Below are 16,197 nucleotides of genomic sequence, written 5' to 3'. Positions count from 1 at the left end.
TTGTGCATTCAACCAATATTGAGGAATGAGGAATGACGGAGTGGGGACTAGGTGGTAGATAGGAACTCACTACACCTTAAGAGTATAGCTCTTAGTAAGACCTAATCCTCATTTTGGAGGTCTTCCTAATCTGATAATGAGACAGACATATTCCCCAACTGTTACCATAAGATACAGGAAAGAACAGGGAAGAAGCGGCCAGCCACCAGTTGCTGTCATGGGGACAATATGAGGAAAGGTCTCCAGTCGGACACCATTCCTGAAAGACAAAAAGGGATTGGCCTGTGGAATAGAAGGGAAGGTGTTGTGGCAGGAATAAACCATGAGGAGGTAGAGAGTGATAGGCATGAGAGTAGATGTGATCAGAAGGAAGCAAAGGGTACAGGTGAAACACACATGGGGAGGAGGCTGGGAAGGTGGCGAGGCCTCTCCCAGTGACTGTGGAGCCATATCAGGGTGAGTGGATGTGAGAATGACCAAGGGCAGCAGAGTGGGGACCGTCTGGCAGAGCTGGCACTAGAGACAAGCAAGCTAGTCAGGAGGCCCATGGAGCCTGTAGCAAGTGTTTCAGAAGCATCATTTACCATGGCGAGTCCCTGGGAAAGATTATCAAGATGCAGTCTGTCACAAGGGGACAGCCCAAGGAGAAGTTGTGTCGGTGGCTCTATCCGACGTTCCCTCTCACAGAGTGTGCCTGTCGGGATGTCCTGGGCCTGCTCAGGTTCAGCTGCTTTCAACCCGAGGGCAGCAGGTGTGGAGAGGCAAAGAGGCAGAAACCAGGGCTCCAGGAGATACTGGAAAATTCTGGGAGTGAGAGAAACCCCAAGCTGACCTTTTTAGAGAGCATGACTCTCTAAAAAAAAAAAAGAAACAAAAGTGGTGGGCTGGTTTAATAATTAGTCCAAATCAGGTTTTTTTTTATTTGCTTTTTTTTTTTTTTTTGGATTTTATTTATTTATTTAACAGAGACACAGCGAGAGAGGGAACCCAAGCAGAGGGAGTGAGAGAGGGAGAAGTAGGCTTCTTCCTGAGCAGGGAGCAGGAGTGGGGCTCGATCCCAGGACCCTGGAATCATGACCTGAGCCGGAGGCAGATGCTTAATGACTGAGCCACCCAGGTGCCCCATGGTTGTTTGTTTTTTTTTTTTAAAGTTTTATTTGTTTATGAGCGGGAGAGTGAGTGTGCATGGCGAGGAGGGGCAGGTGCATGGCGAGGAGGGGCAGAGGGAGAGGCAGAGAGAGTCTTGAGAGGACTCCCCACTGAGCACAGAGCCCAACGCAAGGTTCAATCCCATGACCGACCCTGAGATCATGTCCTGAGCTGAAATCAAGAGTGGGATGCTTAACTGACTGAGCCACCCAAGCGTGCCCCCAAATCAAATTTGCTTTCTGTCTTATTTCCCATCCCTTAAATACTGTCGATCTGACTTCCATTCTAAACAGAGACTTCCTACTTTCAAAATAGAATACCCTCATTCTCCTCTACCTCCTTGCAGCGCTCAGTGATGTGGATGGGCACATTCCCTGGGCCCATTCCATTTGGCTCCAATGACCACGAACTCTCTTGGTTTTCCTCCTGCCCCTACCAATGCCATTCTCTGCACTTTGCAAACATCCCCCAAACCTTCTGCCATCAATCTCTCCTCTCTCTACCCTCCTCCTGGAAGTTTTACAGATTCCATATTGACTTCAGTAGATAACCTCTCAAATGGGAGTCTCTCATCTTGACTTCTCTTTGGAGCTACAGAAAAAGCTACCCATCTGCCTGTTGTATATGTCTGCTTGATGCCCCCCCACCCCAGTCCCATGCCTCTGAGTTCAACTCTTCCCTGAACTTACCTTTCCCTTCTATGGTCACTGCCTGATGAAATAGCTCCACCTGCTTCCAGTTGTAAAGGCTTAAAGCCTGGGAACCTCTTGAGTTGATCCTGTCCTCCATGTCCTATTAATGCTACAACATCTAAGAGTGGCTAAGACCTGTAATTATTTGTTTCTCACTCCCTAGGATTCTCTTGGCATCTACCCCTTCGCTGCATTTCTCTCTCTCTCTCTCTCTCACACACACACACACAGACACAGACACAGACACCACAGATGCAAACTCCAACTACAAGCCAGGTACTCTGCCTAGTGCTAGGGATTTAGCCATGAACTAGACAGATGTGGTCCCAGCCCTCAAGGGCCTGGTAAGTGGGACAGACAAGAGGGCAAGTAATTGCCCTCTACTGTGACAAGTGAACTGGGGATAAAATAGTATGTTTGTTGTGGGAGCCCTTTAGAGGAGCTGTCATCCCAGAATTGAGACAGGCAAGGCTTCTCAGTGGAGATGACATCTAAAGGGAGGCCTGAAGGTGGGACCAGAAGTTGGCCTGGTGAAGGTTAGGGCAGATAAAGAAGGCAAGTGGAGATGAGCACTGGAGGTTGAGGAACATCAGATGAGCAAAGACTTGGAAAGCGGGCAGAGTATGGTTCACTGGGGGAGGTTTCAGCAATTCAGGATGGCTGAGGGGCCGAGTAGGGCATGGTGGTGAGAGATGACAATGGAGGGTTAAGCAAGGCCTAACGAATGCAGGGTGTTTTGTGTTGGTTAAGGAGTTTGGAATTTATCCCGAGAGAGATAGGGCACCACTGATGAGTTTTAGGCAATAGAGATTCATAGTCGATATGCATTTTAGGAACTATCACCTATAATATTAAGAAATGGATTTGAAGTAGTCAAGATTAGAGACTTATTAAGCCACAAGGAAGAAGGTTGATATTGCCATCCAGGCAAAAATGATAGTGAGAATGGTTCTGATCTGAAAAACCATGAAGACAAAGAGAATTGTATACATTTGAGGGATATTCAGGACAGGTGGCTGATGTATCAACAACTGACTATACATGTAAGAGAAAGGGAGAAGGGCAGATCAAGAATATGGATGAAGATGTCATTCACAAAGGCAAGGAACACTTGGGGGTGACCTGGTGCGGGGGAAAGATGATTTCAGCTCTGTACATTAACTCTGAGGTCAGCCAAGTCAAGATGTCTAGTGGACATCTTGGTTATTTGGGTATATGGGTTTGGAGTTCAGGGGAATGTCAGCATAGGGGTGGTACCTGAGGTCATCAGACTAGATGAGATCATCTGGAAGGGCCTGGAAGAAAAGCCTTATTTTAGAGACGGGCCTGAGTTAGGAAATGAATAGCCAGTGAAGAAGTAGAGATTAGCAAGTTTAGACAAGTTGTTCAAGAGATTTAGCTATAAACAGAAGGAGGAACATAATGCAGGAATGAGAATAACCTGGAATTAAGAGGGGTTTTGTTTATTTTTTATTTGTTTATTTGTTTGTTTGAGAGAGCACAGGGGGAGAAACGGGGTGGGGGGGGGGGACCGGAGAAACAGATAATCTCAAGACAACTTTGCATTGAGCCAGAGCCTGACACGGGGCTGATCGCAGGCTCCTGAGATCGTGACCTGAGCTGAAACCAAGGGTTGGACGCTTAACTGAACGAGCCACCCAGGCGTCCCTGTCTGTCTGTTTTACGATGGGCAAGACACACTCATATCTAACAAAAGGGTCTGTTGATTTCTAGTTCAAGGTCTGTTGAATCATCCCAACCCCTTTGATAAAATACTAGCACAACTGAACTGATAGGCCTCCTTACCTTTCTGGGTGAGATAAGGAGTCAGGTCCTTTTGGAGGGACCTGCTTCAAATCTCACCTCCAATATTCTGGAGACTTTCCCACCAGAACTCACTCGAGGATTGACTCAGAGAACTTGTTTCTCAGGATGGCTCACCCAGGCCCCTGGGGATCGTCTCCTCCCAAAGTCCAGTTGTGCAGGCTCTGTCTCTATCTTTCCAGGATTCCACTGCAGGTGCTAAGGCCGTGGTCTGCCAGATAGCTGCTCTGGTGATGAGCTAGAGAACTATACCCACAGTTCACGGGGTGGACGTTCCTCCTCAGATTCTCTGATGATGCTGTCAAGTTTTGTTTTTTTTTTTTTTTTAAGATTTTTATTTATTTATTTGACAGACAAAGATCACAAGTAGGCAGAGAGGCAGGTAGAGTGAGAAAGGGGTAAGCAAGCTCCCCGCTCAGCAGGGAGCCGATGCGGGGCTGGATCCCAGGACCCTGGGATCATGACCCGAGCCAAAAGCAGAAGCCCCAACCCACTGAGCTACCCAGGCACCCCGATGCTGTCAAGTTCTACTAACATTTCCTGATGCCTGTTTGGTGCTGGGCCCTGGTGGTGCTGTGATGGACTGTAGGAACCAGAGTCCAGAAGAAAAGATGTGTAAGTAAAGCATCAATCACGAGACAATGCTCTGAGAGCTTTATGAGATAGCCCTTGGGGCTGGGAAGCCTGGCAAACTCTTGTGCGGGAGCCTGGCCTCAAAGGTTTGATGGCAGAAAGGGGAAAACTCGAAATGCCTCTACCATCCCTGACCCTGACTCTCCTACTATTTTGAAAGAAATGGCAACACAATCTATTTCCAAATTTATTTATTTTTTCCTCTGCACACTTTTTCATTTTTGGTGAGCATTGTGTCTTCAGACCTGGGAGACAGAACATTGGGAAAATATTTGCACAAAACCTTTCAGAATGTCCAAGTCTAGCCTTGGAACCCCCACATTAAGAGCAGGTGAGGCCACCCTTGCTGGCAGTTGGGAGGCCCCTGAGCTCAAGCCTCACACTTCTTCATTCCCTTCCTTCACTGCCTCACCCATTCCTGGGGCTTTAAATAGCAATTATATACAAAGACGTCTTAAGTTCGTATCCGTAATCAGGACCTCCCCTGTAGGATCCCACCCCACCCCCCAACCCCACCCCACCCTGACCACCTTGGACTTGTATATCCAGCAACATACACAGCCCCGCTGTTTGGATTTCCAATGGGCTTTGTAAACACATACCTCAAACCAAACTTCTGTCTTTCTTCCCAAACCTGCTCATCCCTGGGTCTCCCCCATCACAGTTAATGGTTGAGGCCAAATCTTCAGAGTCATCCTCAACTTCCTCTTCCCCACCTACCCCCATCTCCGATCTGTTAGCCAATTGAGTAGATACCACCTTCAAATATCAGATGCTCCACATCTCTCCTCGTTCCTTCTGCCAAGCCTTCACCATCTCCACTGGTTTAGGTCAGGAGCCTTCTAACTGGTATCCTGGTCTCCATAACGTCTTTCCATGGGACATCCTCAACACAAGTGATCCTCTTAAAATGTGAGAGCCTGCCTCTGCACAGCTCAAAGCTCTCCAGTGGCTCCCATCTTACTCTAGGTAGACGCCAGAGAAACTTAGGTTGGCCCCTAAGGCTCCACCCCCCCATGCCCCTTTCCCTGACCCCTTGATGTCATCCGGTAGTGCCCTTCACCTTGACCGCCTCTCTCCAGCCACACTGGCCTGTTTACAGTGCCTGTCACTTACAGCTCACCCTCCCATCTCAGTACCTTTGCATTTGAGGATCTGTTTGCAACATCCTTCCCTCAGACATCTCTTTCAGATCCTTACTAAAATATCTCCTTTCCAGTGAGACTTTTTCTGACTACTGTTTAAAATCGCAACCTCCTCCCCTCATCACTTCTGACCTTTAATCTCTACTTTATTTGCCACCAAGACACTCATCACCCTTTAAGCTACCAAATATTTTACTTATTTGTTTATTGTTTATTTTCTTCCTTCTAGAATATAATCTTGATGAAGGCAGGGATTTTTGTTTGCTCAGGTTAGTGCTCAATCTCTAGCATCCACAGCAGTGCCTGGCATACATAGGGTACCCAATTAATATTTGTTGAATCTATTAATTAATCCTGGCTGCAATGAGTTCCTGGCGTGTGTCAAACAGGGGCCTGGAATGTGCCACGAAATTCCTTGTAGTGAGCAACACCATTGTCATTTTGCAGATAAGAATACAGAAGCTTGGAGAAGTATGAGTGTCCTGCCTCTCTGTTTCCATAGCAACCCGTGCTTGTCCCCAGTACCTCTCATTCTGCATTGTCATGGGCCATTTCCCCAGGAAGATGTAAGATTTTTGAGGTCAAGGACCATCTCTTAATGATTTTCGCATCTCCAGCACCTAGTAGAGCGCTGGGCACATAGTAGATGTTCAAGAAATATTTGTTGCATGCATGAATGAAGTCAGGACACAAACCACCAACTGTTAGATGGCAAGGTCTCTGTTTACCCTGACTCTACCCTGGATTGTCCCTAAGAGAGCTACAGAACAGCTAAGTTCCCTTCCCCTGCCTTGTACATCCTTAACCACAGAACCGGAAATATTTCAGGTGGAGAACACTGTACATGGGTTGATCATTTTCCCCCATCACACCAAGCAAATAGAAAGTATTTCTCCACTCAATCCCTCTGCAGTTCCCCACATGCACAGTCAGGGTCTCTTGGTTCCACCTCCTACCCCACTATTTCCCCCAACTTCAGCTGCTGGGTTGGGCTACCTGCCCCTTCATCCACTCAGCTGGCCTTCAGCCAATAGCCTCTGCAAATCTTCTCCAGGCCATGTGGATAGCTGAGCCAACTGCCTACCCCACTCCCACCCTACTGTGAGTTCAATAGGTTCTCTGAGTCTCTCCTTGGCTTCTTTCTAGATTCTTCTCCATTGTCCAGGCCCATGGCTTAGCTTCATGGAAATGGGTTGTTCATCCATGGAGGACTGTGGGTCTCTTCCCCCACCTGCTTCACCTTCTCTAGATCAGTAATTCTTAAACGACTGTGGGGGAGGGGTCATAGACCCCTTTAAGAACCTGATGTGGGCTATGGGCCCTCTCCCTCCAAAAACATACATACACTCCTAAATGCAGCATTTTGTATAGGTGTTCAAGTGCACCCCAATTAAGAACAGCTCCTCTAGACGGTCTCTCTTGTCCTTGTCCCCTCCACTCTAGATTTCTGGTTGTCATTGGCTTCCGAATCAGTCTAACTAGTCCCTTTTCAGAAGCAGAAACTTCTCCCTACTATATTATTACCAATGCCGTTATTGTTATTAACAGCAGCTACAAGATTTGACCATTTTTCACGCATCACCTGATTTCACCCTCTCAACAACCCCAAGAGGAAGGAACTATTATTGTTCCATCTTTACAGATGAGAGAACTGCTGGTCACGTGGCTTGCCAGCCCCACAGAGCTCTAAGTCCATGGTTTCTTTTCTCTGCCCCATGGTGTGTAGCCTGTTTGTTCCGAACTGCTGTTTGCTTTGACCTTCCCATCTCTACCATGTGAAGGCTGCCTCAACCCCCGACCCCACCATGCCTTGCATGTTATTGTTTACTACTTTGTGTGTGTGTGTGTGTGTGTGTGTGTGTATGTGTGTGTGTGTTTTAACCTCCCCATCTTTACCTCCTGAAATGCACCTTTTTTAAACACCTCCCTTAGCCCTCTGAAGCTCCCTCTCTCTCCCCCATCCACGGCTTCAACTGACCACAGGTGGCTTTTTTGCAGTTGCTTGAGCACATGTGAGCCATGAAAAAGGTTTCATTTCCCCTCCCACTCTCAGCCCAGCTGTGCCAGCCTCTGTGATCCTTGCTGGCCCTCAGTTGGGCACCATAGCCACTCTGGCAGAAGGCCTTGGAAATTTTGGGACTGCCACACTTGAAATCCAGGTAAGAGGAAGGGAGAGGACGTGGATTGATCACGACTTTGTAGCAGGCCCATGTTTGGCATGGGGACGTAGAACCTATAAAGGCCCCAGCTTCCAGATCCTGCCAGGTATCCTACCAATGGACACCTGGAGGCTCTAAGATGATTGGTTGCAATCCATCTGCTGCCTGCCTCTGGATGGTTAAGGGTCTCTCTCCAGCGTGGCTAACATCCAGCTGCCAGCTGGGCCAGCAAAAGTGCTGCTCAGACCCGACCCGAGAAACACCTGGCTGTTGATAAACATCTTCTTCCTCAGCTCAAATCTCAGACCAGCCGGATAATTTTAGTTGTGTTAATCATAGTCCCACTTTTGTTCTTAGTGTGATAAAGTTGTATATCGTCACAAAAGCAATTTCTAAAACTGTTTATTGAAGGCCAGTGTACATACAGAAAAGCACAACTATCCAAACTATGCCGCTTGATGAATTTCACCGACTAACCTCTGTGTAACCTGCACCTAATCAAGCAGCTGAGCTGGCCAGCACTGCACACCCCCCTAGTGCTTCCTTCGCGGTGCCATTACCCCAAGGTAACCACTATCCTGATGACTTCTAAAAGCACACATTTGTCTCGCCTGGTTTTGTCCACAAAAGCAATTGTATTATTTATTTCTTGGATTTTATTTATTGATTTGAGAGTGAGAGCGTGCGCGAGTTGGGGGGTTGGGCAGTGGAAGGAGAGAATCTCAAGCCGACTCCACACTGAGCCAAACATGGGGCTCGAGCTCACGACCCTGAAATCGTGACCTCAGCCGGAATCAAGAGTTGGACACTTAACCGACTGCCCCACACCAAAGCACTTTTAAAAGAAAGGGACTGGCAGGCGCACCTGGGTGGCTCAGAGGGTTAAGCCTCTGCCTTTGGCTCAGGTCATAGTCTCAGGATCCTGGGACCGAGCCCCGCATCGAGCTCTCCACTCAGCGGGGAGCCTGCTTACCCTCTCTCTTCCAGCCTCTGCCTACTTGTGATCTCTCTCTCCCGTTCTCTCTCTCTGTTAAATAAATAAATAAAATCTTAAAAAAAAAAAGAAAGAAAGGGACAGAGGCGCTTGGGTGGCTCAGTCATTAAGCATCTGCCTTTGGCTCAGGTCATGATCTCAGGGTCCTGGGATGGAGCCCCATGTCGGACTCCCTGCTCAGTAGGAAGCCTGCTTCTCCTTTCCCACTCCCCCTGCTTTTGTTCCTTCTCTCTCTCTCTCACTGTCAAATAAATAAATAAATAAATAATCTATAAAAATAAACAAACAAACAAACGAATGAATGAAATGGGCCATCCTCTTGGTCACTCTCCAGGCATACATTCTGATCGGTTGAAGACTCATGGATTCAGTTAGTGACTGACCAGATGTTGACTGTATATGAAATGGATCAAGAATGCTACGAATGGAGAAGTGCCTGGGTGGCTAGGTCAGTTAAGCACCCGACTCATGATTCCAGCTCGGGGCGTGATCTCAGCACCGTGAGATGGAGCCCCTGCATTGGACTCCGCACTCAGTGGGGAGTTTTCTTGGGATTCTCCCTCTCGCTCTGCCCCTCCCTGCCTAAAGAAATCAATTAATCAATCTTAAAAAAAAAAAAAATCTTCTGAATTGAACCAAGGGACCCCAAAGGGCTTTAGCTATAAACTGACCCTCTACAGGGGGTCCAAATCTCAGTATGTTCTTTTTTATTTTTTTTTAAAGATTTTTATTTATTTACTTGAGAGAGAGAGAGAGAGACAGAGCATGAACAGGGGGAGGGCCAGAGGCCAAGGGCGACTCTCCACTGAGCCTGATGTGGGGCTCGATCCCAGGACTCTGGGGATCATGACCTGACCCAAAGGCAGATGCTTAATGACTGAGCCACTCAGCGGCCCCTCCAAGTGTGTTCTCCACAAAGGGCCCTGCGTATGTCTGCGTGCACATCTGATCACTTCCTCTGCAGTTCAAGTTCTCATGCCCACTGTTGTTCTTTTTCTTTTTTTCTGTTTAGTTCTGAAAGAGAGAAATTAGAGACTCTAGGAAGCACTCTGTCCTCCAGAACTCCAGCCTTGATCACTCCTAGTGGTGGAGAAATCATGATCCCAAAAGACTAACTATTACATTTTCCAGGCAGATCAGACAAGTTAGTTTCAAACTGTTTAAGCACACACACACACATCCCTGGAAAACTTTCTTGTTTGAGGTCAAATACACTGCAGTTTTTGGTCATGGATTCTAGCTCTGCTTTCTGTAGCCTCCCAGAATTAATCAATTCAGTAATCAGGTTTTGGGTGCTTTCTCTGTGCCAGGCTCAGGGGCACAGGAGGTGGGCTCCCAGCACCCCGAGTTCTTTCTGTGGAGATCCTGGGATTTACAGAGTCAGGGCTGTGGCTAAATTAGCATTTACAAAGGAACATTCTAGTGGATGCTAATCCCCAGAAATACTTTATGAAAAAGGAGCTCTGAGCTCAAATGAGTTGGATAAATGCTACATGCTCTCTGATCTGTTTCTAGCATCATGTCTTACTTTAGCTCAGATAAGACTCTGGAAGGTCCTGGCGAATAAAAACTCCATTTCACTTTGTCAGTGTCTTCAAGACTTACGTGACTTAGAATCCCTTTTCTATAGAATTCCTATGACTATTTCTGAGGATCAGTGTCCCCCAGAATAGGACACAGGCCAGGGAGCTCTAAGCCTCCTCCAAGACTGCCCTGTCCAACCTGGCCGTCTCCAGCACGTGGGGATACCAAGCACTTAAAGTGTGGCTAGCCCAAACTGACATGTGCTGGGAGTGTCCAATATACACCAGATTTCAATGTCCTCGTACAAAAAAGAAAATAAAAGCATCAACAACTTTATATTGAGTATATGGGGGAATGAAACTGGTTTTGAAATATCAGGTTGAAATGTATTATTAAAATTAATTCAATCTGTTTCTTTTTCCTTTTGAAAATGTGACTACTGGAAACGGCATCGTTATTCATGCAGTGTGGATTATATTTCTGCTGGAGAGTGCTGCGGGTTAGGAAGGTTTCCTGGGCCTACCCAGGGGCACATGTGGGGGAGGGGCTGGTAGCGTCATGGAGGAAGTACAGGGGAACTGTGGGAATTCATTGAAGGGGCAGCTCATGAAACTTGGGGGGGCTGGTGGTGGTCAGGAAGTGGTGACTAAGCCGAGACCTGAAAGATGAGAGGGAGTTAGCCTGGGGAAGGCAGCAAAAATAGCATGTGCCAAGAGCTTGACGTGCAAGGGGAACTGTGGGTATTCCAGGATGCCTGAGGCATGGGGGCAGAGGCTAGGGAGGGACCCAACATGAGACCAGAGAGGGCAGCAAGGGCCAAGACTGGGGGGCCTGGGAAGCTGTAGTAAGGGGTTTCTTTTGAGGACACTGAGAGCCACTGAAAGGTTTTTGGTTGGGTGAGACAAGGAAGATTTGCATTTTAAAAAGATCCCCCTGATGTTAGGAGGGGGACATAGATGGGTGTAGGGACAGATTGGAGGCAGAATGGCTGATTCTGAAGCTACTGGATTTATCTAGGAGGGAGATGAAAAGGGTCTGGATTATGCCACAAACCCTGAAATTGCAGAAACCCAGGGTCTGGGAGATAGAGTCAGAGTGAGGACCGCTGGTCCAGGCTGCTATCTGATGGGACCAGGGGAGAGGGTGGAGTCAAGGTTGATACCCTAGTTTCTGAATTGTGAGGCTAGGATGGGAACACAGAAGTCTGTGAGTCAGTTGAGTTCGGGAAGTTTGGGATGTCCAAGTTCAAAGTGGATATCCAGGTCTGAGCTCAGAGGAGAGTTCCAGGGTGAAGGAGGGTTGACAGGGAACATCTCCCCTGTGAGCCTCAGGTTTCTCGTCTGCAAAGTGGGGAAGGGAAGCACTTCCCAGAGAGGATATAGCCTGTCAAATATGCCAGGCATTGCATGTTCCTGACTCACAGGAAGTGGTCAGAGAGGGCTGATTCTTTGTTTCGGAGAATCTATCGTGTCCATTTCCTATGAGATTAAGCCCACCAAGATCTTCACCCCTCCCGTTTGGTCCTCCAGTACCCACAGGCCCACACCTGTGTTTATTAAGATTCCCACGCAGCAATGGAGAGATGTTGCTGGAAAAAGCTGTGGGCAGGGGGAGTGAAGGTGTGTCTCCCTCCCTGGGTGGCCCTACAGTTGAAAGGGAGTGAGCAGTCAGTAGTGTGAAATGAAGACTGCGCTGCCTCCTGGCCCCGGCCCTGGCCCAGCAAACCAATAAACCTTGCTCTGTGCTAAGCCTCAGTCTCTTCATGGGTTCAAGGAGAGGCCTGTCAGCTGAACCTCCCCTGGTTCTGTCCCTGCCTTCTTGCTCCCAGAAAGCCTCTTTCCTTCTCTTGACCCACAGAAGATATCACTTCCTTGAAGACTTGGCTCGCTGTGGGCCTCCTGGCGGCTCCTTCCTGGGGCAAAGGGCCAAAATCCTGACAAGATTAAGAAGAGGCTTTGGGACTGGGCCAGGCTGGGAAAACAGGAAGGATGACGAAAAAACCCCCCTCCTTATGGGGCTTGTTTATTCCAGTTTTTCCTCAGCTGAGTTTTCTGGACACACAGTAACCCTTGCCTTTTCATTCAGTGCCCAGCCTCTGGCCCCACAGTACCTATGCACCCATTGGTCATGGGGCTCACAGGACGGGCTTGTTCCCATGTTCACTTGGCCAACTGCACAGAACTCCTGGAAAGCAGGAAGGACACAGGTTTATCTTAGCTGAGTGCCTACCACGTTCCACAAGAGGAACGGTCCTCTCGCACGAGCCTCTCCAGCTCCCCAGGGTGAGCAATGTTTGTCCCATTTCCAGGCATGAAAACTGAGGCTCAGGGAGGTGACCCAGCGTGTTGGCGTTGGATCCAGAAATGCGGAAAGGTGGAAGGAAGAAAGGCCATCCTAGTAATTAAGAGTGTATCTTTTAGGGCATCTGGCTGGCTCAGTCGGAGGAGGATGGCTTCTTAATCTTGGGGTCATGAGTTGGAGCCCTATATTGGCTGTAGAGATTACACAATAAATAAACTTTAAACTTTAAAATTAAATAAATAAACTTCAGAAAATAAATAAAAAGAGAGAGAGAGCATGTGTTTTGGGACCTGACTGAACCCTGATTGGCTTGGATTCTGACTGCCACCTCCTGCCCGAGGAATTTGGGCAGGTTCCTAGTGAGAGGCCGTGTGGGGTAGTGGTTTGGAGCACAGGCTCTGGAATCAAATGTCAGTTCCACCATCTGCTTGTTATATGACCTTGGGCGAGTTCCTTTGCCTCTCTGCACTTTACTTTCCACAGCTGTAAAACAGGTTAATAATAGCTCCTACCACACTGACTTGTTGCTCGGATTAAACGTGCTAATCCATGTGGAACACTTAGCACAGTGCCTGGCCCCCGGGCCAGCTCTGTCTGTGGCAGCGACGGTAGGCACGGCCACAGAGCTTGCTGACTCTGGCTGTCACCTGTTCCCCAGGCTGTCACCAGTCACCCTAGGGTCTCACTCAGCCCTCCACGTGTGGTAGGCACCCACGGGCTTGCCAACAGGAGGAAGGATCGGGAATTGACTCAGTGTTTCTGAAAACAGGCTTCTGACAATGTGTGGGATTAGGATTCTGAAGGAAGATGGTTCTCAGGAGTTTCCCAACCAACCAGCAAGTGACGGCTTTTTGCATGCCAGTGTGGACTTAAAATATTTCCAGACTCTTTTCTTCCCCCCTCTCTGATTACAGAAGAAACTTCTTCTCACTGCGACCTGTCCAAATGTTACATGAAGATATAAGGCCGAGGAGTTGCAAGTCCTCAGGAATCCTGCTTCAAAAGAGGTGACTTCCAGACTTCCTACGGCCACACCTAGTTTTTGAGCTCCACTGGGAGGCCCACTCCATGGTAGACACTACAGGGCCCCCCCGCAGAATGGAGATGACTGTCTGTACCTTAGGGGCGGGCACAGTTGGGGCGGGACACAGAATTTCACGGAACACTTAATCAGCAATTAACGCCACCATTGTACCGATGACTCATTCTCTCAGCACGCATTTACCATTCGGGGCTCTGGGACCCGGAAATGACGAATTAAGGTCCTCCTTGGCTTCAGAGAGAGAATTGAGATTGAATCAGCAAGGCCGTCTGGTGTATTTGCCCCCTCATTATGTGCCTGTCAAGCAAGACTCAGCGAGAGGACAGAACGGGCAATATGGCTGACCCCACCCCACCCCGAGAATAGCACCTCTGTATGGGGAACTGAGCCTCAGGAGCCAGCCAGGCTGGGCTTACCACAGGTGGTTTCTGTGACCTTGGGCAAATCACTTCCCTTCTCTTGCCTCAGGTTCCTCACTGAGTGAGGAGAATCTTCTGCCTTGGAAGGTACAGTTCCTCATTCATTCATTCATTCATTCATCCATCCATTCAGTCGTTCATTCATATATACACACTCTTGTTTTCCAGGAGTGTGAGGGGATTACTCAGTAGACATGGCCATCTAGGGAGATAAAGAGTTGGGTCCTACGTAGATTGTGTTATTATTCAGCAAATATTTACTTCCTCCAGCCCTCTTCAGTGTGGGAAGAATATACTTCCGCACTCTGTTGATATTGCGCTGAGCCACATGACTTATTTTAGCTAATGGAGTAAGCGTGGAAGAGGCCAGCCCCGAGACATGGAGGATTTCCATTCACTCATCTTGAGCAGCTGTCTTTGGCCCTGAGAAACAGGAGCCCCAGGCAGTGGGGTCTCCTCCAGTCCAGACTCAGAGTGAAGAGACATGTGAAGGAGCCTGGAGCCCAGCCCAGCTCAGCTTGGGGAGCCCTGATGAACCCTAGCTGACCCACAGACAGAATGTTTCTCAGAAAGCATTGAGTCTTGGGGCTCCTGGGTGGCTAATTGGCTTAACCCTCTGCCTTCGGCTCAGGTCATGATCTCAGGGTCTTGGGATCGAGCCCCACATCAGGCTCTCTGCTCAGCAGGGAGCCTGTTTCCCCCTCTCTCTCTGCCTGCCTCTCTGCCTACTTGTGATCTCTCTCTCTGTCAAATAAATACATAAAATCTTAAAAAAAAAAATAAAAAAGAAAGCATGGAGTCTCTGGTAGTTGTTTTTGGTGGAGCATTGTTGCAGCAAAACCTAGAACAATGTAGATCCCTAGTCCACTCCTTACTCCGACTTGAGCTCCGCTCTAAGGCAGGATTCTCTGATCAGGTGATCCTTGACCTGAGATAGGGATGTTAAAAAAGAGCTAAGTGTAAAGCATCTCAGGGGAAGTGTCCCAGGCAGCAGGGAGAGCAACACCATGGTCGTGAGGCTGGAGGAAACTTGGCCTCTTCAGGAATAGAATTAAGGCCAGTTGGCTGGATTGTTTGGTAAGAGGAAAGAGGTCTGAGCTCTAGACCCATATGTTCAATGGGCCACTTCCCATTTCTACTTGGACATCTAGCAGACACTTGGAACTCAAAACAGCAGCTCTGAAGCTGAGCTTGCGGTCTTCTCCTGAACCCGTCCTTCCTTTCTCATTTCCCTATCTCAGTGAGCTACACTACTCCCTTCCTCCCCAGTCACCCAAGCTGGAAAGCAGGACCTCGTCCCTAACTCCTCCTTTTCCCTGACGACAACATTAACCATTTCCCCAGCTTCCCTGCCCCCATTCTTAGCCCTTCACATGGCAGCCAGTGGTCTTATTTATTTTAAACATTTTGTGATTTTCTTAATTATCTTTTTTAAAAATTTTTATTTATTTATTTGAGAGTGAGAGAGAGAGAGAGAACGAGCATGAGTAGGGGGGAGCAGCAGAGGGAGAGGGAGAAGCAGGCTTCCAGCTGAGCATGGAACCCTACGTGGGACTTGATTCCAGGATCCTGGGATCTCGACCCAGGCCACAGGCAGACGCTTAACTGACTAAGCCATCCAGGTGCCCGCCAGTGGTCTTATTTAAAAGTAAATCATCTCTTAGGGTGCCTGGGTGGCTTAGTTGGTTAAGCATCTGCTTTGGCTCGGGTCACGATCCTGGAGGGGTCCTGGGATCGAGTCCTGCATTGGACTCCTAGCTCAGCAGGGAGCCTGCTTTTCCCTCTGCCTGCTCATGTGCTCATTCTCTCTCTCTGGCATCTAAATAAATAAAATCTTTAAAGAATATATAAAAACAAATCATCTCTCAATAAGTGAATGGATACACAAACTGTGGCCCAGGCGTATGATAAAATAGTACTCAGTCATAAAAAAGGAGTGAGTTATGGGGCACCTGGGGGCTCTGTTGGTTAAATGTCTGATTCCTGATCTTAGCTCCAGTCTTGATGTCATGATTCAGGTCATGAGTTCAAACTCCACCTTGGAACCTACTTTAAAAAAAAAAAAATAGAAGAATGGGTAAAGTTCTGGAAATAGATGGTAGTGAGGACACCTGGTGGGTGGCCCAGCTTTTGGCTCAGGTCATGATCTCGGGGTCCTGGGGTCCAGCCCCAGCTGTTGGGCTCCCTGCTCAGCAGGGAGTTGGCTTCTCCCTCTGCCTCTGCCCCCCCCTGCACCTGCTCTCTCTCACTCACACACACACACACTCTCTCTCAAATAATCAAATGAAATCTTTAAAAAAAAAAGAGAGAAATAG

This window comes from Mustela nivalis (assembly GCF_964662115.1).
Source record: "Mustela nivalis genome assembly, chromosome: 8".
NCBI classification, from domain to species: Eukaryota; Metazoa; Chordata; class Mammalia; order Carnivora; family Mustelidae; genus Mustela; species Mustela nivalis.
This window is presented reverse-complemented; position numbering follows the sequence as displayed.